The 24,749-nt window shown below is 37.2% G+C and overlaps 1 protein-coding gene across 1 annotated transcript in view; it reads right to left on the bottom strand.

The window, feature by feature from the left end:
* VOPP1 (VOPP1 WW domain binding protein) overlaps positions 1-24,749 on the bottom strand; it is a 1,075,975-nt gene that overhangs the window by 855,243 nt on the left and 195,983 nt on the right. The window lies entirely within an intron of this gene.

The raw sequence follows: 24,749 nt of genomic DNA, 5'->3' as shown, positions 1-24,749 counted from the left end.
TACTTTAAATATGCCTGTATTCTGAATGGATTTCAGTGGTAGTGGGATGTGATTCCATAATTTGGCTATACTGTTTGAATATAGAAAGTCATCTACAGTACTGATGATTTGATTAAAACGATTAGTGAGTTTTTCTCTAGACTGTAAAATTCGGTTGGGGAGTAGTATTGTACTGAGTTCTTAAGGTCTAAGAAATGTTCCCATTTACAAGAATTTTGTGCATTATAGTTAGCTGAGAAAGTGCTAGGTGATGTAGTTGTAACCTGTTTAATTCTGTGATGGCTAGGCAGTGGTTCTTTGTTATAATTTATTGCAAATGTGGCTATTTTATTATAACATTGTTCAAGTTTGGACAGTTGTGAGACTTGAAAGTTAGTGAAGATTGGGACAGAAAAGAGGAGAGATGGCAGTAAGAAAGCAGAGGCTTGAGTCTATAAGTCTTATGGCAATGAGGGAAGTTTTTACTCTGCATAATGTGCCTAGTTTTAATGAGTTTTTTAACCATGTGTAATACATGGCAGTTAAATTTAAACTGGCTATTTTCATCTGTTATGGTACCCATTAATTTTGTGTTTTCCCTTTTCTGCAATGATGCTGTTGGCAGAGATGACAGAGAATAACGTTTTGGTAGAGATGTGTTTTGGGGTAAAGAGCAGTACTTTAGTTTTTTTTTTTTGGGGGGGGGGGTTAGTAGTAGTGAATTATTTAGCCGTGTTTTTTCAATCGTTAAAAAGGATTGTTGTGTAAGGTGTCGGAGTTTGGAATTAAGAGTTTAAAGAGATATGGAGATTTGGCAGTCTAGATCAGAGTTTCATCATCAGTGTTTTGAACTAGAGTAGCATTTTTTGTAGCAGTGTAGAAGTCATTGATAAATATGTTGAAAGTGCCATGCTTATTCTTTGCAGGGCAGCAATAGTTATTGACAAGAAGGTGGAGAAATTATTTTTTCCATCTCACTGAGTGTGCTCTTTTTGAGATGTAGCTATGGAATGTTGAAATGAAGAGCTGATAAGCTCTAACAAAGGGAGTTTATGTACAAGTTTCTTGTGGGAAACAGTATCAAAAGCTTTTGATAAGTCTAAGAAGATGGTAGAGACAAGGCTTCTAGCATTTCTGTGGGTATTCAGAGTGTTAAAAAAATTCAGCAAAGCAGTAGTTATGCTGTGATGAGGATATCCAGCCAAGAGTAGTCATATATTTGGCCAACACACAAAAGCCTTAGGTCCTGTCACGTGTCATATGTCAAACATATGTCCTACAACTGAGAAGTAAGATATATAAGTGACATACGAGCACCAAATCCTCAGAAATGAATTGCCCCAGTAGAACTAGAACAAACCAGGAGGAAGAGAAAGCAGATTAAATGTACATTCAGTAAGAGGGAAAAAGAAAGACTCCTCAGCCAGAGGAAAAGGAAAAAGCACAACAGGGAGAAAGAAGGAATGAAGGGTGGGAGAATGGCATGCTACAACTCGGAAAATAGGAGATCTCCTTTTCATTCAATTCTTACACAACTGGACTGTTCTTTCTTATCACTGTTGTAGTATTCCTTGCAAAAGGGAGAGTACTAAAGCTAGTGGAAATGGTGGGAAGTGGAAGCAACAGATGGGCCCACCAAAAACCTATGGAGGATGGACCTGGCAAACCCTACTCTAGCCCTAGAAACAACATCCAACTTGTAGTACTTAGTAAAAGTATGTATAGAAGACCAAGTAGCATCTTCCAAAATGGATCTAGCATTGAGACCCTTAAAAAAAGCTCCAGAAGAGGCAACTACCCTAGTACCCTAATAGAATGAGCACAAACAGAAGCAGGAAACTGCCTACCATAAAAAGAATAACAAAAAGAAATGGACTTAAAATCCAAGAGGAGGTGGTTTTCTCAGAAAGAACTAAACCCAATTTATTGGCTAGAAAGGAAACAAAGAAGTTGTTCAGATTTTCTAGTATCCATAGTTTTGTCTAAATAACATCTGAGCAATCTGTCAGATCCAAAGAATGTAGAACCCACTCACTGCTAGTCTGAGGAGTGGGAACAAGAAGGAAGAGGAATGATCTGGTTCAAATACAAGTCATTGACCACTTTAGGCATAAAAATAAGGCCTGTTTTGAAGTGACACAGTTTCTGTAGAAAAGCAGTAAAGGAAGAACTGCCATAAAGGGTTTTACATTCAGAGACTTTTTTGGCAGAAGTCAGAGGCAACAATAAGACAGTTTTTCAGGCACACAATTTCAAATCAGAAGAGTCTACAGATTCAGAAAGTGTCTGAGTTAACTTTTCAAGAACAAAATTAAGGTCCCAAGATGGAGGTATTTGCTTTCTTAAAGGCCTATTACGAATGGACATTGTACTCTGTGATGGGTCTAATGAAGGCTGAACATAGTGGTATGATGACCTCTCTGGTCCTAGATGCCATGCCCTTGTTTACTAGTTGAGCAACATACAAGGATTTTCTTACTACCCTGGACACATGCTAGTCAAAGACTAGGTTACTATCAACATGAGTTCCCAAATCCCTGACTGATCAACTTTTAAGGATGTTATATTTTTGATGTTGTTACCCAGGGAGGTAGACTTCGCAAAAGCAACTATAATGCCCTTTCTTGCTATTGAATTTTAAGCCATGGCTTTGGCACCAAGCATTGGCCTGTATTAGAGCTTCCTGAAGGGTGTTCTTATCTTGGGGGATTCAATGACTACTCCCAGTTTACAATCATCTGCGAACTTGGTCAGCCAAAAGCTTTGACATTGGCTTTGACATGTGAGAAGTAGACGCTAAAGGGGAGTGAGTCCAGCACAGAGGCCTGGGCGACTCCACTGGTGACCTGCCACTTTGTGGAAGTGGAGTGACCAGTTCTAACCTCCTGGGTCCTATCAGTGAGCCAGCCAGCTATCTAGCATGTTATAAAGGGGTATTGTATCAAATGCTTTAGCCAGATCTAGATGGGCAGTATACACTTTTTTCACCTCATCCATTTCCTTAGTGACCTTTTTAAAGAAGTCTACCAGATTCAGTAAGCATGGCCTTCCTTTGACAAAGCCAGACTGGAATGGATTCAGTGTTTGGAGGTCTGCTATGTCCTTTTTGAAAATTTCCATGATATGAACGAAAGCGCTAACTTATTTTCTTGTTTTCTTAAATAAAAGTGTTTTTTAACATTCATTGAACTGCTCGTGCTCATTTTATAGCAGCAGCTTGTGCCTTGTGAAGTCCGTTCACTGCCATTTCATTCATCTTCTTAACCTCAAAGCTGACTTTTCTTGACCTGATTAGCTCTCTTTGTTGGGTCTATATTACTTTATCGAAGGTTCATTTCCGTGAACCTTCGTTCATTGAACCATATACAGAGAACATTCACTTCTGCAAACATTCAGTTCAATGAATGACTTTCTCAGGGAAAGTAAGGAGTTGCCCAGCATCAGAAATTTTCCCTTTTCCCCACTGTAGTGCAATCTTGGAGTTGGTATATATAGTTGGGGGGTGGGGGGTATAGCCCTCCACATTGGGTGGTGTGGGGTGCACAGCCCCCCACCTGGGTGGGTTTGAAATACTGTGCTTTGTGTGATGGCCCAAATGCTGGGCAACTCATTACTTTCCCTAGGAAAGTAATTCATTGAACTGAATGTTCGTGGAAGTGTATGTTCGTTGTGTATGTTTTGATGAATGAAGTTTCACGGAAATGAACCTTCAATAGATTCATATAGACCACTCTTTGTTTCCTATTTACTTTGATGAGAGAGTTTCTATTTTTATGGGAATTATCATTCCTGACTTTTGTCATATTTTTTTTTCTTTTTGTTGTATATCATGTTTAATTTGGGACGCCACCAGGGTGGTTGGTTTCTAGGATTAATCCTAGGCTTGCTTCTGGCAGGTACAGCAGCTGACATGGCTGCACAGAGTTTCTGAGAGCAATTCAGCACAGGTTGCTGTATTCTCTGGGTTTGGAGGAGTGTATTGAATTTTGACAATCCATCAGTTAATAAAAGGTAATTTCCCTTGAAATAGTTCTGGTTTTAATGGAATTACAGAGTGGATTTTGATTTTGAAGGAGACAGCTTTCTGGTTGGACATACCAGAGAGGGTGAGAGACTGGGAGGAGTGCAGAATTCTCCCATATCTTTATGCAGGTTCACTTCAAAATCCTGAATCTCAAAATCCCGAACTCAAAATCCTGAAAGCTCAAAATACTGAAAACTCATAATACTGAATCTCATAATACTGAAAAACATACAGGACACCAACACTGACTGTATTGCAGCTGCACTACACTGCACATACACTACTATCTATCCACTTACCTTAACCCAGACCCTAACCCTAATGTCCGTCACTATCACACACTCACCTCACCCACGCCCTAACCCTAACTCACTTAACCCGCCCTTAACCCCAAATTCTGTCACTATTGCACACTCACCTCACCTGCACCCTAACCCTAACTCACTTAACCCACCCCTAACCCTAACATCCGTTACAATCGTACACTTACCTGACCCGTGCTCTAACCCGAACGTCCACACAATTACACATCAGTGTTCATGTCCTGTATGTTTTTCAGTATTATAAGATTCAGTATTATGAGTTTTCAGTATTTTGAGCTTTCAGAATTTTGAGTTCATGATTTTGAGATTCAGGATTTTGAGCTTTTAGGATTTTGAAGTGAACCCCTTTATGCATATAAAGGAGAAAGCCCAGTCGAGCCACCATGGCAAATAAATATGAGGAAAAGCTTTGGCTTGAAAGTGCTTATCCTTCATTTTATTTCACTTTGTTGTGTTAATAAATTTAAATTTTATTTGCCATGGTGGCTAAAGTTGGTTTTCTCCTTTATATTTTATTATTTTACTACTGTGTGCCTTTGATACTCCTGTGGTTGCTATGTTCGTTTTATATTTTAAGCATGATGGCCAATATGTTGGAGGCTCTAGTGGGTGTATTCACAATTTTGTCAAGGGTGTCTCTATTTACAAAGTCCTGGAATCTCTGTGCCTGTAGATTTCAGGATCTGTAAGATTTCCAGTCTATAGAGGGTAACTAAAGTCTCCCATGAGTAGGGTGTTAGGTTGGATGGTTAGTGTCTCCAGCAGATACAAGTAATCATTGTGACTTTCTTGGGACATGGAGGGTTACCTATAACTGGTGAGAATATGGTACAGGATGTTATCTATAGTGATCTGCATGTGGAGGAACTCCAGCACATCATCATGTTTGACCACCATATAAGTATGCTTGTTACTGATATATATTGAAACACCTCCACCTTCAGCTCTTTTCTGTGCAGCTACTGGTCTAAAAGTGTGGAAGGCACTGAAACCTTGCACTGCTGGGGTACTCTCTGCCACTTTAAACCATGTCTCCATAACTGCATAGATGTCTATATTCTCAAGTGTGAGGACAGCTTGGAACGAGTGTAGTTTTTTGTTTATGCTCCTGGCATTGAGGAGTAACACACTGAGGTTCAGATGACTTGATTTTGCTATGTCAGTAGGTTTGTCAGTTTGGCATTGCCTAAAATAGGCATCATAGGAGTGAAGTTTTAGCCACTATTTGAAAGCCTAGAGGGGAAAGGTGTAGACTATCCTTGGCAAAACAACATGGTGTGTTAACCATTTCCTCCCAAGCTAAGAAATATTGGATCCCCTTAGAATGACTTTTAGAACTGAGAATAATTTTCATAACTGAGAGACCCACATGTTATTAATGGTGTGAAACATCTATGAGGGAGACAGGATAATTCACTGTCAGTGCTAGTTTATATGACACGATACTGGAAATACCGCTAGTTGTTTGCTAGTAATTATCTAAATAAGCAAAATTTCCATATGTACTTAATACTTCAAAAAATGAGTGATTTACAAACTGTTGCAATGCAGTAAGTCAAACCTCAGATGTTGTTGAAGAAAACTGTCTTTGATATTTGCACTGCAGGTTGCACATCTTGAGAGATATCCAGTATTATTTGTTTTGCTAATTAAGCATATGGTTTCATATTTCTGTAAATATCTCAATAAATATGCACTTACAGGGGAATTTTTTGTGCTTATGTTTGGTTTACAAAAATCTTCTAATGTGTAGGTTGTATGTTTTTTACGATATTAAAATTTGTGAAAGTTTACAACAAAATTTAATTTGGGGTTTGTGTGCATTATAATATATTACAGTATTTATGTAAAAGACAAATGCACCAAGTATTATCACTGTAAAGAACACTTATTACTGATAACATTGCTATTTGTACAGTTTTAATAGCTTTTATTGTTCACAAAATATTTACATTTGTTTACCTTATACTTTTTACGTTTATTTTTCAGAAAATGCTCTATTAAGCAAGATATGTGCAGGCTGCCAGAGGTATGACATTCCACACTGCATATATGCTAATGAGTTAATTTAAAACTTAAAACTATGACAAAGCACATGTAAGTGTCCATGGCTGTTAACTTTTTCTGATTGCAGACTGTTTGGTATAACACAGTTTACATTTAAGGCAGGTGGATCTGAATTCCTTCATTAAAATGCTGATGCTTTTCCTGAAACTGTTTTATAAATAGTTCAGTTTTTTCTCTCTGTAGAGTTTTTGTACATGATTTATCTTCAGAAGGCATCAACAGCATGGATACATTAGGGCTTGAAAAATGAGTGCACACAAACCAAATAAATGCATCAATAGCTCACGTTAAGTATTGCATATTACTCCCAATCTCATCCTCTCTATACACAAAACAAATAAATGCATCAATAGCTCACGTTAAGTGTTGCATATTACTCCCAATCTCATCCTCTCTATACACAAAACAAATAAATGCATCAATAGCTCACATTAAGTGTTGCATATTACTCCCAATCTCACCCTCTCTAGCTCTCTCTCTCTCTCACTCTTATCCTCTTACCAGAACCACTGTCCTATATTTTTTATATCAGTCCAGGACTTCATCAGCACATCATACATTTACCAATCTGCAGCACTGAATCACTGAATGAACAAGGAATACAATATTTATAAGAATTTATCATGACTGTGAATTCAGAGCTGTCCTATTAGTTAGGTCAGATCTAGTGGATGTTGACCTGACAAATAGAAGGATTCCACTGATGTCTTGGCCTGCACTGTGGGACATGCATTAATGGATAACATTGTATTAGCAATGCACGCAGCATACAGTCATGACTAGCTCACTTCCTTTTTTGTTTTCTTCCAACAAAGTTCTTGTTATGCCAGAACAAGAACAGAAACAAGCATATTAGCTTACAGAAATCACTATGCAAAACTCAGAGAAGGAGGTTAGACCTACAAAACACAAGGCAAAATGATTCTCCAGAATGACCGAAAACTACCTAATTAAAGAGATCCCCTCAAAGATCTGTAATAATGAAGTATTCTCACCTAACTACACTGTACTTATTGTTACTACTGTGGTAGCAAACCTCACCAATGAGGCTAGTCCGCCTGTGTACTGGGGCTATTAGATATTTTGAAGGAGGAAACACAGTAGAGATCTCAGGGAAAAGTCCATGAGATACAGCAGGGATTGCCTGTTTTGTGTCATTTGATACTGATAAGGGGGCAGGATTGTTATTTACAGCTATATATTTATTTGTTAACTAGGTAGGTGTGCTAACTATAAAGAACTTTTTAAGCTATGATCTTGAGCAACACTGTGTAGAATTCAAATATAAGTAATACTGTAAAATATGATACATTCAGTATGCAAGAACAGTTAAATTATAATTTATATGAAAATAGAAAGTTATCGAATATTCAGCCGATAACAGTATGCTAAAATGTTAGCTTCGGCTAAAAAAAATGGTGCAGAATCTGAGTTGCAAATTACAATTTTACAGTTAGATTTATAAATATGTAGGATGATGGAATTTAAGATGTTTAGTAGAGGGTAAAATATTTCAAAAAGTTAACCTCATAGAAAAGAAACAATGGTCTGGCTATGTCAATGTATCAAGCCTGGCTAACTCTCTCTAGAATGTGTAAAATCTGTTAACCAGTTTACTTGTGTAATTTAATTTAATCCTGACTTGTGCTCAGGATTAACTGTAACCTGTGGAATTTATTTAACTTGCTTACTTATGTAATCTCTGTAAATAGTCTGTTTGTAATATGTAATGCTGGTATTATGTAATGCTGTATCTGCTTACCCTTGGAGCTTTTCTCCCCGGGCCTCCGCTGAAAATGGACATGCATCCAGTCAGACTATCCCAGTCAACAAATGTAAAATACAAATAAAAATAAAATAACAATGGTCATATGTCTTTACTTGGTCTTCATTTACACAGATATTAAATAGGTCATTTAAAAAGTAAAGGGTACTGAGGGGAATTCTCTAGGACAGCTTATGAGTGATAAAAGAAGCATAGTCCAGAAATTCAAGTTTATGCAAAAGTTAAAAGCAAACAATAAAACCTGGGTTCAACTTAAGCAGTAGACTGCAAGATTGCTAACCATGATATAAATTTGTCTACCCATCCAGTCATCAAGACTAACCTCAAAGGTAGTGAAAGTAGTACTTTGTTTGACCTGTAGTGGTAACTTATTCCATAAGGTATGAATATGTTGAGTTAAGAGCCTATCTCTCCAGCAAATCTTGTTTATTTGTTGGTGTAGACTTAAGTCCTTAGTGCAGGTATTTGTAGAGCCACTGGTTTTGTAAAGAAATAGGAGGTCAAATGGGATTGGGTATTTCATGGCTCAAAAAACAAGACACAGGACAGCATGCAGCAATCTGTAGACTACTAAGTATAAGGAGGGTCATGCTAGTCTTTTAGTATAGCTGAAGGATTTGAGGTTTTTCATTTCCTTGGTTAAAATTCTTTGGGGGCCATTCCAGTTAAGCAATATGTTCAGAATTGTACATTCCAAGGGGGGCACTTTGTGCAGTGATGAATCAGATAAGGGAATAGTACAGCAATAGAATGATTTCTTTGGAGAGTGAAGATATTCATTTGGAACTTAACTGGATCAGATAGAAGGATTTCCAGACTGTTGTGGCAATACGATGATCAAATGTGAGAAAGCTATCCAAATAAGCACCTAGGTCTCTTTATAACTGTATCTCTCTGAAGATGATTATCATTCATAACATATGAGGTAGGAACATCATTTCTGCCAAAATCTACCATGGTACACCCTCTTCATTTAGTTTGAGACTGCTTTTGATATTCCACATATGTGCATATTGCAGCTCTTTCTGCAGAAGTTTTGTATCAATGGATGAGCAGGTAACTGTGCCCAGTCATCAGCAAACTTGATCAACCACACTTCTGGGATATTGGCTTGGATGCCTGCAAAATAAATGCTAAGCAGGAGAAAGCCCAGAGCTGATTCATGTGACACCCCACTACTAGTCACACATTTATATTCAGAGAGGGCTACAGCAAGTACTGAAGAGCAATGTAGAAAACCTAGTCCACATACTTCCATCAGAGAAACTTCTTCTAATATATTTGTTGTTGTACATGACTTTTGTGGTAAAAAGCCAGAAGTGGATTCATTTATCAAGATGATATCACCCCGTACAGCCACTGAAAGAAAATGACTTTCGGCTAAAGCTGCATCCTTTAGGAGAGAATAGAATTTTAAGGGTCTATATTACATGATTGTATGTTTAGTTAGTCGAATAACTAAATATTGATCACTAAATGTTGAAGACCCAAAAACCACGAATGGCAGTTTCCACACATGGTAACAAGTAATTTGGTCGTTACACAGATTTTGCCCTTTGTACAATGTGGAGCAATCTCGGAGTTGGTATATCTAGTTAGGGGGTGGGAGTGAAGCCCCCCACTTGATTTGTGTTTATTGTTTTTTTTTTTTTAGGTAGGACAATGGCATTGTTTCCCTGTGTGGAAACTGCCATTCACAGTTTTGGGTCTTCGACATTTAGCAATTGACATTTACTTATTCGACTAACTAAACGTTCAATCATGTAATATAGACCTGAATTTTAAAGCTTAAAATTCCACTCTATATTGAAGGATAAGTTCATATTAGAAGGTAGAGCCCTGTATTATACAATTCAATTTGGAGAGGGTTACCTTTTAAAGACCTCAGGAAGAAAATTATTGTACACATCTCCTCCATAGGGTAATATCACAGTATATGGACATATGTTCCCAGGAAACTGCACTTAAGCAAAAAATCTTTATTTAATAATCTCTCTTTCACAAACCCAAATGAAAACTATTGTCTTTATTTGATTGTTTTAAGATGTGTGAGCTTGACAATGCTCACTGTTAGCAGACCAAGCATATTTCAGAAATCTCAAAGGAATGAGTTATCTTTTCTTGGGGACATTATTTTGCCATTGTTTTCTAGGATATGCTGAAAAGGGGTTTAAATTGTAGGTTTATGACAAACTTGTATACATTAATAGAAGTAACCCATGGTCGACAGGACAAATGCCCTGCATTCCTTCAACCAATTGGGTCACTGAGTCTGTCTAAAGCCTAAACATTTGTTTGGAAACCTTTGGCTTAATGCTTGTTTAATCTGGAAATATTTGGAAATTCTTTGTTTGGGGTCTATAATACTGGCTTAAACAACAGAACCTCTCCAGGGTTAAGGATTAATTTAAATGGGTATTTTCTACTTCTGCCTTCTCCAGTCTTTTCAGTTTTAGCAGAACTTGTCCAACCTGTCTGTTGAGATACAGAGACATGAACTTTGAGGCACTTACAGATTGTTGACCCACATAGTCATTAGCTGTCCAAGCTTCTGTATCAGCTGCAGATCATACTAACAGCTTATTTCTGTTCGTACCTTCCCACACCGCCACCTTTTAAATGCTGCCTTAAACCTGTTACTGCACTCTGCATTTCCATTATTGGTTTTGAATATAATTCCTGATCAAAATTTAAACTGTAGTTGTCCACCACCCTCTGTGTAATGGAGTATCAGCAGTATGTCTTCTTGTCATCATGCACCAGTTACGAGAACATTGTACCTGCTTGGGCTCAGTGAAGTCTCCTAAAGTATTTAGATGTTTTGGTTAAGTTCCCTCCATCAGCCTTGTTTCTGCCTAACTCTGTTATATGGCATTTGATACAGACCACATTGTATTCACATTGTATTTTTACAAAGGGAAATAGGTCAATCTCCACCGGATAAAGCAACCAACATGTAAAATAAGTCCAAATGAAAGGAGAGAAAAACACGTTGGTTACACACAGCAGGTTCCTTTAATATAAAACAAACTGAATATACTAAGTGCTTTCATGAATCCACTCCGCTTCATCAGACTAATAAACTTCATAGACAAATTCACACTTAAAAAGTCTCCCAAATACAAACCAACCAATCAAATGAATGCAATCAATTAAAGCAATACTAGCAATAATAAATTAAATAAAACAATAATACACAATGTAGCTGTCTAAAACCTTTGTTAAACCCCATGTAAAGCTAAAAGTTTAATAACAAAATAAATATAAATAAAATATACACACTAAATGTAAGAATGTATACAATAAAAACTGTATGAATGTATATCTACAACATCTAATGCTTCAGGGCTCTGGCTCTTAAAAAAGGTTTAAGGGATACCCTGCTGTTCAGAACAGGTAGTTTATCTGCTTGAAAAAAAGAGTATCCATTTCTGTTCTATAGTTTCAGTGCTGTTATACAAGTTACCCTCTCTCTTGTTGGCAGAAACAATCTCCAACACTAAAAATTTAAACCTATGGGTTGAACCTTCTCTCTCCACATGCATTGCCAATGCACTACATTCTTTGACATTCCTAATCTCTCTCAGATGTTCTAGAATCCTATCCTTTAAAGGTCGATTAGTCTTACCTATATAAAAAGCAAAACATTCTGTACAGTAACAAAAATATACTACATTTTTACTGGAGCAATCAGTATAGAAGGTAGCATCTATTAGATGTTGTAGATACACATTCATGCAGTTTTTATTGTATTTGGGAGACTTTTTAAGTGTTAATTTGTCTATGAAGTTTATTAGTCTGATGAAGCGGAGTGGATCCATGAAAGCGCTTACTAGTATATTCAGTTTGTTTTATATTAAAGGAACCTGCTGTGTGTAACCAACGTGTTTTTCTCTTCTCACATTGTATTTTTGTTGCCTTCCTGTGAGCTGCGTCTATCCTATGTTCCTAAAATGAAGACGTTTCAGCATATACACAGCATTCTACAAAAGAGGTCTTGTCAACTGTTTGTACAGAGGGATAATACATTTTTTGCTTTCTACCAATGGTGTCATTTAAAATACTTCACATTAAACTCCCCAACCTTCCTTACTCCTCTCTCACACAGCTAACTTACATTTACACCATCTGAAAGCATTAATCCTGGTCTCTTTCTAAATTTGTTGACATTATTTCCCCATCCAGCTGTATACTGTTTCCTTCTCATCTCTACAGAGATCTAAGGAGAGTTGAGATAGGCCTCATCCATTTTGCTAAAACACACTAAGTAGAGCAGAACTGTCAAAAACCCACAGAAACACATCAAAAACATCTACAGAGTATGGAGAAGAAACCTTTGAAATTAATACACACTGGTTTTATGATTTTAATAAGTACTAAAATAATGACAGACATGCATGCTAAAGAAAAGTTATGCAATGCATGGGGAAGGTTAGCACAGTTACAAAACAAAAGATTTTGCAAGGTTTACAGACACAGTGTTTGCACATATTATAATTAACAAGTATCATGATCCAAATAGTTTGATATATTTGAGCCATAACCACTGTTAACAACCTAAAACAATATCACATTTGATCGTATTTGCTTCCATTTGCACTTCATGAAATTTCCACAGTTTAGAAAGAAATCGGAAGTATAACACTGCCAGAGTACTTGACTTAATTTTTTTGTATTGACTAGGTGAATATCGACACTTCAACAGAAATATTGTGAAACCTCGATATTTCGCAAAAGGCCAGCCATAGCTAGTTCCTGCAAATGAATTTAACCACACTGGAATAATATACACTCAAGCAGAACTCCTGGATTCATAGTCTCTGTCAATAACTTAAAACCATGTAATAATCCTGATCGTTAACTGAATGACCCATTTAAGTTAATTACTTAAAGCCAGTAAATGGAGAAGTAACTGAAATCTAGATGAAACAATATAAATGAAAAGAAGTTTTTGGCCACCAGTACATTTTAGTGAAATATATAGATAAAATAATTGCACGAGTAAATAAAACATCATGTTAAATGCATATCTTCAATAGAATACGATTACGAATGAAACATTCAGAATTTATAAAGGTGACTCCATACTAATTGTATTATGTATTATGACCTTTCTGTTTAGACCTGTGATGCACTATCAACATAAAGTGCATCAAAACTTTAAAGTATGAACAGATGTTATGTTGTATAGAATTGTAAACAATGTATGATGCTCTACACAATGACAATTAAATCAGGTAGTATTTCTAAGTTAAGTAATTAAATTAAGAAAAGAATACTTTTTACAGGGAGTGGAGGATAGTGTCACACTAGATTAAATATAATAATTTTGATGGTGCACCGACTCAGAGTAAAGGAATGTTCTGCTGGAAAAAATGTGTTCTTCTTTTTCAGAGATATAGTGATTCCAAGAGTTAGTATATTTCATGTGCAGAAGTGTATTGGGAGAGGTGCAGTCCCTCACCAAATCAGGGGCATGTAATAGTTGTAGGACACTCCCTGCTATCTACGCCTGATTGCATGATAATTACATAAGTAATACATAATTAAATGTTGTACTTGAAGACACACACATACAGACACACAAACACACACACACACACACACACACACACATATATATATATATATATATATATATATATATATATATATATATATATATGAGTCTACTTTACTTACCCGAAAAAGCACATTGCCGACATTTACTTCACTGAGACGAATACACTGACAAACCAGAAGGCCGACATCCGGAATACCAACATTCCGACCCAAGATAAGTAACCGCCTGGCCATCCTGTTGAACTTTGCCCCTTACCCCCGTGGTAGTTCGATCTCGGAGTTGGTATATTTAGTTAGGGGGTGTTTGTGGGGGCAAAGCCTCCCACATGGGTGGGTGTAGTTTTGTTTTTTTTTTGGGATAGGCAAGCGGTTTTACTTACCTCGGGTTGGAATGTCGGTGTTCCATATGTCGGCTATATGATCAAACATTCTTAATGTCAAACTCAAAATGTTCTTCTTTTGGCTGTTCCCAGTTAGGGGTCATCACAGTGGAACTCCGGTCTGCTAATGATTGTCAGTAGATTTTTTTATGGGTGCCCAGATGCCAGCTCGAAGCCCAACCTTCAACAAAGGCACGCCCATTCTACACAGGCAAAAAAATGTTTTAACTTTAAGAATATCAAACGGAAAAAAATCTCAAACTAAAAAATATCGAGAAAGGAAAACTATTTCCTCTCCCAATAACACTAGTCTTACATTTGTCTGAATAGTGGCAGTGTTTTTGGACCATTTTTACTATGGTAAGGTGTAGGGTTAGGGGTGGTGTTCTGGGAATGGACAGCAATTGGGTTAAAGTTAGCATCCATTACTAAGGAGGGCAGAGGTTACCGCCCGCCCAATGCTGCTGCTGTGTGTGTGTGTGTGTGTGTGTGTGTGTGTGTGTGTGTGTGTGTGTGTGTGTGTGTGTGTGTGTGTGTGTGTGTGTGTGTGTGTGTGTGTGTGTGTGTGTGAGTGTGTCTTCTGCCACTGCACAAGACACACTCACAGACACAAACGTGCAGACACACAGACTAACAACACTGCATCCATTCTCTTATTTAACCCTGATGCTAACAGTAAAACCACACTCTTGCATACAAGCACGCAGCACATATCCCTAACCTATCCCTGACCCTAACCTAACTCCTAAACACATACACCAACATTTTCACCATTTTCAGTCCCATTCACTCATCTTGGCAAACATAACTTCAGCTTCAGCCCAAAGCATTATCAACTGTCAAAAACATCATTAATGCTTGATGAACTTGCACAGCACAGTACATTGCATGTCACAGGACAGCAGACAGTTACAGAATTCCAAATGGTCAGTTATCCCATTATATAACAGTTTGATTTTTTAACATCCTTCTGTTTATGGCAGTCAGAGAGGGATGATAACCCTATTGTAATATGTCCATTCTTTGCTCATGGGTGTGTTTATCACAGAGGTTTGTAGAACAGTAAATTTCATAGCGGCACTTTTATCAGGCAAGTGCATTTTTTTCAGACACTGCCATTATCCCTGACTCAAATATGCATTTTGTGCTAGGGAACTAAATCTATTAACATTTGAATTTTCCTCTGTGACATTGCTACAGTAATTAACATGTTCTGTTATCTTGCTCAAAGTTATCAGTAAAAGAGTTTCAAATAAGGTGTTATAACAATGTACAAATGTGGCACACAGGAATGATTTTTTGAGTACTAACACTGATGTGTTTATGACAATAAGTGATGATAGATATTTTTCTCCAAAATTCCCACCTGTGCTTAGGTATTTAAGTATTTCTACTTCCTAAATTCAAATTTCCTGTACTCTACTCATGTTCCTGATAAATTTCTCTCTTTCCCCACTGCACACACACAGATGTGAAACACAAACGTGCATGCATGCACACATAGACAAGCACGTATACACCACACACGTGTCCACATACACACATACAGTGTCCGCAGACTAACTTGCAGTATTTCTCATATGTTTATTTTAGGTAGAGCCATAAAGCTGATATTATTCATAAAGGACTTCCCACTTAAGTATTTTCTTCATGCACATCTGTGATGTGTCCATAGTTTTCTATTTTTATGTGGAACAAGTACATTTATGGTTTATATTTGGAGAAGCTGCACATTTTTTTTTTTATCCAGTACTGTCTGCAGCAAAATTACACTTTGCACTGCTGCAGATGCAGCAGACAGAAGCAGAACTAACCCAGACCACTGCTAATAGAGACCCTTATGCTGCTTAAAGGCTCATATAGTTTGGTACAGCAGTTTATGACCATGTAATGAGAATAAATTTAATCCTGGCGTACTGTGTTTTATTCTTTTATTCCTTGCTTGAAAACTGTAATTCTAGGCAAATCACTTAAATGAGCTGTATTGCCACGTTGCCAGTTAAAAAGGAATACTTGTGCCTAGGGTTGGCCTGATTACCAAATAAATAAAATATAGAACTTAAAAGGGAATGTGGTTGATTGATTTAACTTTGATTTCTTTTGAAGCAGTTACAAATAGAGAAAGTTACCTTTAGCAAACTGGTCATAGATTTAGAACAGAAATATAATTAAAATGTTGCTTATTTGTTTATTTATTTATTTAATGCCTTTTTTGGTGTGGTATCTCCAGTTAAAGCACATAACTTTTTCAGCAAAATAAATGCACTTTGCAAGGCAAATGGTATTTAGTGCCATTTATCACTAAGGATAGAATTGCATTGTCTGTACAAGTAATCATGATAAATGCTTCTTTAACAACTTAATTTGATTTAGTTTAAAAAAAATTGGTACAGATGCAAAAAGACTACAGAAACAGTATAGTTGTGTGACAGAAAGAAACAGAATGTATATATTTTTATAAATCAAAAAATGTAATCTAACAATACAACATATATGACAAGGAAGATCAGACTGGGCATGGCCTGTAGACTGATTTTGTTCTGAACTATTTATGTATATGAAAAAACACAGAGTTAGATCAGGTTTACATAGATTTTTGTATTCTGTTTATTATGGGGCTTTGGTTTCTCTTTATGGAATCATAAGTAATACAAACCATGCAGTATAACTTTAAATACAAAGCTGCAGTTCATAACAGAATACTCTTTGCTCATCTTTAAGCCATATATCTGCTGTTTATCACTTTGCAGACTACCTGGCATGTGCATGCAACATTAAAAACCCAAGGAACTACAAAATTAGCAGAACATTTACACGTTTACAAATATTTTATAAATTATAATTCATAGAGGCCATGCGTGCTATTAGTATTTTAAGGGAATAGCAAAATGAGTAAATGCAGAGTTGGTCATAAAGGCAGAAATATCTAATTTTTCTATACTCTGCTGAAGTACAGACCTGCTTTTTGCACTTTTAGATGGGTTTATGATTGGCTTAGTGGGTGACAGAACATTTGTCATTTCAAGCAAATGACGAGCATGCAAGCCATGAGTTAATAGTATGTGTTTGCTTGTAGTAGATCCTTTTTTTAGATTTTTGAGTAATATGACTGATTTTGCAATGGTATAATGAGCAAGCATCCTGGTCCAAGATTTCAGCTGATGAATTAGAAAAGGATTTGGGATTTGTGCTGCTATATAACAATCCATTCCTGTCAAACATACCTCTAAACATAAAAATACGCAGTTTGCAAATGCAAATAAATATTTTGTATTAGCCTTCTTATATTATGTGCTGAGAAAGGAGTGGTAAAACATATGCTATAAGGTGATTGAAAAATACAGCTATTATCTAAACATATATGCAGTTTAAAATGTACTTTTTAAATCTAATCCTTAAACTATCCATTATTTAGCTAGACAACCCAAAATACATTAACTTTTCTTTCCAGAAGACTCGCCTGGCTCAATCAGTTGAGGGATTCTATTAGTGAATCCCCTGCTGAAGAACTGATCCATCATCTTGACATGCTAACTTTGGAGCGGTCAAAGGGCACAACAGGGATGTAAATAGCAGGTGACATGCAACATTACACAATCTAGTTAGTACAATCAGCCAGGCACAACTTTGGTAAGAAGCACCCTTCCAATGGAAACACCTAGACACAGTTGTCACTTAGTCATCAATTTCCACAGTGGAAAATCTCAGCAATAAAAAAAAAATTTGCAGTGTTTAAAAACAAGGATATATTTGTACCAGTTAAAATGGCCAGTAGTCTGTCTTGAGTGTTAAACATCATAAATCACGGTGAAAAAGCAAAGTGTGCAATGAAAAATTAACACACAACTGTTTATAAACTGCATGTAAATAAACCCTTTTCTTTGAAAGAATTACTGTGTTTGCAATAATGACATACAGTTCCATAATAAGTGCCAGGATATACAGAGTATTAAACTGGGTTGCTTTGGATATTCTAATGCATGTTTAGTCTGCTTAAAAAAAAACATGGTCAGCTCAAGAACCATCTTCCAGCAGCTGAAAGTTTAAGTAAAACCTGAACAAAAATATATATGGCAGCAGCTAGAAGTGTTTATCAAAGTATAAATTAAAATAGGTTTTCCATCCATCCATCCGTCCATCCATCCACAGCCCCTTTTTCTCATTTTTGCACATGGGGTCAGCGTATCACTTCAACAGTGACAATCATCTGGAGCCAAGGAGTTATACTTAAATTAGTTCATTTTCTAAGTATAATACGAGGATAAAAATGACTTTTCTATTACAATGTTTATATATTTTGTGTATTCTTTTCCTCTGTGTACAAAAATGACTGAAATTACACTAATCTTCCATAAATTAAATGTATGAAAAAGCTGCATTTGTACACAATCAGGAATACCTCCAAAGCCCAAAACAAATTCATAAACATGGTTTGGAATGCTGTGAGTAAATTAATTACTTTTTAGTTTTTAAATTAAAGTAGTACATTTGGTAAAGTAGTCACCAAACACAATATCCCAAATTAGAGGATTTAAAAATACTAAAAAAAAGTAAACCAATGACAACGGGTACTAGCATAAACAGTCTTCATGTTCCCATGAGTAGAAGGTCTGGTTCTCCAACCACTCATTAAATGCATGCCATGCTTTGAAAACTCTGCCCAGGATATACAGCAAGATACCCAATGTCCAGTTACTGATTTTATTTAAAAAATACCCTTGTGATCAATGAATAAAGTCTAAGATTGTCAGACCATGAAGCTATTTTATGCCTTATTCTAATATTTAGTTCATTATTTCTTAAGGTACAAGGAATTCCACAACCTATAATACATATGAATGGCTCTAAAAACCAGCCCATATTTTGCTCATGTTATATGCACTCCTTTCTCCCCATCTTTGTACAGCATTAATAGCCATTTTCTGTATCCTTTCCTGCCATCAGATTCCTATCCACCAGAAAAATGTAACCACTTCCACTGTGAAGGTGGGAGAAATGATCCACTGGTTTATTTTCATTTTGCACTGAGAACAACTACCTTAGCTCTCCACTGAAATATCAGTACTTGTAACACTAAGTGCCAACAGAATGATAAAAAAAATATATATAAAAATCTATGGGAAGAGAGAATCTTGAACATTGCACTTCTCTTTTAAACTTCTTTTTTGCAGGCAAGCCTCATCCCCACCCCCAAACGTATATATGCCAACTCCGAGATTGCCATACCTTGGAAAAAGAGAATATTCTAAAGCAGAGTACCTCATTAAACCTTTTTAAGTGCAACGTGGATAACTGGATGCAGAACAGAAAATACACCCCTGGGATTCCACCTGTGTCCCTGCTGGACAGGGGTGTAGGGTGCTGACTTGTTGGAACATTGGTTAGATTCTTGGCTAGGCTTGTAAGGGCCTCAGGCCCAATAGCCTAGTAACTTCCTATGATCCTATGAGATGGCCATCTCAGATGTAGTATACATAAGTCCATGCATTCTGCCATTTAGCATATGTGTTTCAGGACTCACTTTAGCAGGTCCTGACATTTCAAAGCATTACCATGTTGCTTGCATGAACTGTTGTCTGCCATCTATAAACCAAATAATTTTCCACAGGTACAAGCCTGTGGTTCCATATGTCCTGCATGATATGATCTGCCATCATGAATTTCACTATCAGTTTCTTAAATGTAATAACTGGTAGTACTACCTTATAGTGGCAGAAAATCATCTAATATCATACCTGTTCCCTAGGTTAGAATACATGCCTATTATTAGTTCTTAATTCTACCTTCTAATCCCCTTCAGTATCTTGGGCACAGCCCAGCATTTAACATCTGCTTTAGGCTCATGCTATTTCTTTGTGGTTCCTAAGAATGTGTTCTTTCCTGGTATAATGGCAGCCCCCTCAATTATGTAGCTACCTGCAAGACACATACCCAGCTTTGCAGGAAGGACATCTAAGTTTATTTTTCAAAATGTAACAAAAACTATGAATTATAAAAAAAAGTTGCAAAGAGTCAATGTGTGGTCAAATAAAAGAACTGAAATATAAAGTGTGGCATTTTAAAACATACTACAATTTATCAAAATGGACAGCCATGATGGTGCAGTGGTTAGCATTCGTGCCTCACAGCAAGAGGCTCTCCGGTTTGATCCTCGGCTGGAGTACCTTCTGTGTGAGGCTGCATGTCCTCCATGTAGTTGCGTGGGTTTCCTCCGGGTGCTCTGGTTTCCTCCCACATCCCAAAGACATGCTGTAGGTGGATTGGATACTTCAAATTGGCCCTAGGTGTGAGTGTGTGCATGTGTGCCTTCTGTGGAAGGTTGGGTGCCGGGCTGGCAACTTGACACTGTAAAACTCCACTGCCAATTATGAGCAGACAGGTTATCCACTGTGGAGACCTGGGAAAAGCTGAAAGAAGACAACTACAATTTGTCAAAATGTTTTATTGTATTTCTGCAATGCCAATTTCCATTTGTAAGTTTTCTGATCATGGACCAATTCTGTACTGGAGGGATATATGTATGTCTCCCAAATATGCAACAAAGTTTAGAAGATTTAGGATCTTTGCTTGGAAATGTTTACATAGGTATTTTTATACCCTAAGCAAACTCCAAAGAATTTTTCCTCAGGTGAACAACAAATGTTGGAGGTGTGATGTGGAATAAAGAGGTAACTAGAAACATATTTTCTGGGAGTGTAATGAGTTTGCAAGCTTTAAAGATTTCTTGCAGACTGCTCAGTCTGAGATACTCGGTGAGCAAATGAGTGTAACTATGGAAATCATTTTTTTGAGCTATGATAGACTTGGAATTGCCTAGAGATAGTAAGGCCTTGCTGAGTTTAATTATGGCTGCCAAAAAAGCAGTTAATAGAAAATGGAAATCAAAGTCTAAACCAACTTTACTAGAAGTAGTGAAAATAGTAACAGAGATAAAACAATTAGAACTGGGATCTTTAGAAAAGGGCAGAAGAAAATTACATAGGAAAAAATGGGAATTGTGTGAACAATGCATTCAGAGGAAGAACGAGGTTTAAAAGAGGGCAGGATTTGAATGAGATATGTAATGTTTGAACTGACAATGACTGGATAGATTATAAATGATATATAATGTTTGCAACTACAATTACGTCAACATGGTTTGTGATGCATAATGTTTGCAACTAAAATAATGTCAATCTATGTTTTTTTTCATTTATATAAATGTATGATTGCCTATGTACCCCTTCTCCCATTTTTGCACATGGGGTCAGGGTGCCACTTCAACAGTGACAATCACCTAGAGCCAAGGCTTACACCGCTGGGTGGCTAGCACACACACTCACACCTTTGGCCAATTTAGAGTGTCCAATCCACCTACTGCATATCTTTGAAATGTGGGAAGAAAGACACATGAACACAGGGGAACGTACAGACTCTGCACAGAAGTCACCCCAGCTGAGAATCAAACCGGGGAACCTCTTGCTGTAAGGCAACAATGCTATCCACTGCACCACTGTGTATGATTGCCTATGCCATACATGATCATTTAATAAAGGTGTTTCTTGTTTAGAAAAATGGACAACTTCTATATTTAGTGTGAATAAGCATTACTGGTGGTAAGTATATCAACAAATGCTTTTTACTTCTTTTCATTTTTGCTGTTTTATCTAGATATTATACACTTCACATAGCTGTTGTCAGTCAGATTATTTTGCTTTCTTACTCATCATTTACAGTATAGCATGGCAGAGTACAGCCTGTTATAGTAAAGAATGACATTACAGCCCAGTACAGTCCAGTATAGTAAAGAATAACATTTTTCTGATGAATAGCTGACTATTTGAGCTGTTTGGTTAGCTGTTATATACCTACATCAACTTTATTACAAGCTGAGATAAGTACAAACTTGCAGTGTTTTAAGATAGCACTGCATTTTATTTTTCTGTTTATTTATTTGCTTAATTGAATATTGTGATCTTTCTGTCTTTCTGCAGTAAGTGGGGGTTATTGTTCTCACTTCATTGATATTCAGTGCTGAACTCTTAGCCTAGAGGGTTTCTCTGTGCTTATAAGTCTTAGTCACTTATCTCTGAATTTATTTCTGCTGAATAACTGAATATTTGAGCTGCTTGGTTAGCTGTTATATACCTACATCAACTTTATTACAAGCTGAGATAAGTACAAACTTGTAGTGTTATAAGATAGTACTACATTTTATTTTTCTGTTTGTTTATTTGTTTCATTGAATATTGTGTTAAAGATAGCAGTGCATTTTATTTTTCTGTTTATTTATTTGCTTCACTGAATATTGTGATCTCTCTGTCTCTTTGCAGTTAGTTTCCCACCCTTTATCCCTGTTCTTTTTGTGGTATTAATTTTGGTGGTTTTGGAATTGCCTGCCCCTCCTGTAAATTTGTGTTTGAACACTCCTCCTGGGTCCATCTCATTTGCTCACTCAACCGTGTACAGTGAGATCATTTTTTGATTTCAGACATTCCTACCAGTCCTATCTGTTCAGCTCTATCCCAGCTCTATCCCAGTGTAGTGCCATTAGCTCATTCTACCTAGTACAGAGAGAACACTTGAGTAGGCCAATACACTTAAGCAATTAACCTTGAATTATCTTATGTTTCTCCTTTCCATTTTACTTTGTGTTCTGACTGAGTGTGCTTCTCAGCTGATAAGTATATTTTTTGGCACTTTTTAACTGTTCAGAGTTGAATTAAACAATAATTGAATTCCGTTCAGAATACAGTTTGAATAAATTGCTTTAATATTGCTGCACACTCAAGTGTGCTAGCTTGCACTGCACTTGAATTGTTTTGAGTGTTGTTTTAGCTGCTTTTCTGTAACAAAATAAAAATAATAATAATTCTTAGCTTGTTTCCTGTCTTTCCTGTAACTAGTCTAGTCCAGATTTGCTGTATCCAGGACTGTTTGTAAGCTTCTGAGCCCCCCAAGCCTTTCTGTGTTGGAGGGAAGCCTTCTAGCTTATCAGTAAAAGTGGTAAGCATTAAGTAGCCTATCGACCACAAGAGTGGTTTCTGGCCCAGAAATTGTAGTTTATTGGCTGTTTGGGCAGTTTTTCCATCTATTTCAACTTTCTGGTCTAAAAGCCTGTGCTTATGCTGGTTTCCCACCTTTCCTGTAGCGCGTCTAGTCCAGATACAGTTTTGCTGTATCCAGGACTGTTTGTAAGCTTCTGAGCCCCCCCCCAAGTCTTTCTGTGTTGAGGGAAGCCTTCTAGCTTATCAGTGGGTGTGGTAAGCACTAGGCAGCCTATCTACCACAAGAAGAGTGGTTTCTGGCTCAGAAATTGTAGTTTATAGCCCGTTTGAGCACTTTTTCCATTTCCTTCAACTTTCTGATTTAAAAGCCTACATTTGTGCTTGTTTCCCACCTTTCCTATAACTAGTCTAGTCCAGATGCAGATTTGTTGTATCCAGGACTGTATGTAAGCTTTTGAGCCCCCAAGTCTCTCTGTGTTGAGGGAAGCCTTCTAGCTTATCAGTGGGAGTGGTAAGCAATAGGTAGCCTATATACCAAAAGAAGAGTGATTTCTGGACCAGAACTTGTAGTTTATTGGCTGTTTGGGCAGTATTTTCCATCTCCTTCAACTTTCTGGTCTAAAAGCCCAGATTTGAGCTTTTCCCTCCTTTCCTGTAACTAGTCTAGTCCAGATACAGATTGGCTGTATCCAGGTCTGTTTGTAAGCTTCTGAGCCCCCCCAAGCCTCTTTGTGTCGGAGGGAAGCCTTCTAGCTTGTCAGTGGGAGTGGTAAGCACTAGGTAGCCTATCTACCACAAGAGGAGCAATTTCTGGCCCTGAAATTGTAGTTTATTGACCATGTGGGCAGTTTTTTTCCATCTCCTTCAACATTCTGGTCTAAAAGCCCATGTTTGCACTTTTCCCGCCTTTCCTGTAAATAGCCTAGTCCAGATACAGATTTGCTGTATCCAAAATTGCTTGTAAACTTCTGAGCCCCCCAAGCCTCACTGTGTCGGAGGGAAGCCTTCTAGCTTATCAATGGGAGTGGTAAGCACTAGATAGCCTATCTACCACAAGAGGAATGGTTTCTGCCCCAGAATTTGCAGTTTATTGGCCGTTTGGGCAGTTTTTTCCATCTCTTTCAACTTTCTGGTCTAAAAGCCCACATTGCGCTTGTTTCCCATAGTCTAGTCCAGATACAGATTTGCTATATCCAGGACTGTTTGTAAGCTTCTGAGAGGTGCCAAAGTCTGCTCTTCAAATTTTCCCTTAGATGTGCTAGTTCTCTCCTCTCCTGCACTTTTTCTAGCTTATTAGTCTAACACTTTACCATACCAGACTTCTTGTAGCAATTATTGTAGCACACAAAAGTGCTACCAGCACTAAACATTCTACAAGGAAACAGCTCCACTATTTATTATTAATGCCGACCCCTCCAAGCATGTCTAAAGATCAGTTCTCTCTGCTTTCTCCTGTTAACATGGTGAACTTGGGCATCCTGAGGCAATGTAGCAACTGCCTCATGTACACCGACAACCCTCTCCTCTTACCTCCCAACACTCAGACTTTCAAGAGATGCACTTATATATCCAAATTGGAAGCCAGGCACTCTCCAGCCAAGACCGGAATAGATGACCAAGAGGAGAAGGTCAACACTATAG

Source organism: Protopterus annectens, chromosome 3.part0, assembly GCF_019279795.1.
Source record: "Protopterus annectens isolate FY-2018-M chromosome 3.part0, PAN1.0, whole genome shotgun sequence".
Classification (NCBI taxonomy): domain Eukaryota; kingdom Metazoa; phylum Chordata; order Ceratodontiformes; family Protopteridae; genus Protopterus; species Protopterus annectens.
Note: the sequence above shows the minus strand (reverse complement) of the source record. Positions and strands in the feature narration are given on the sequence as shown.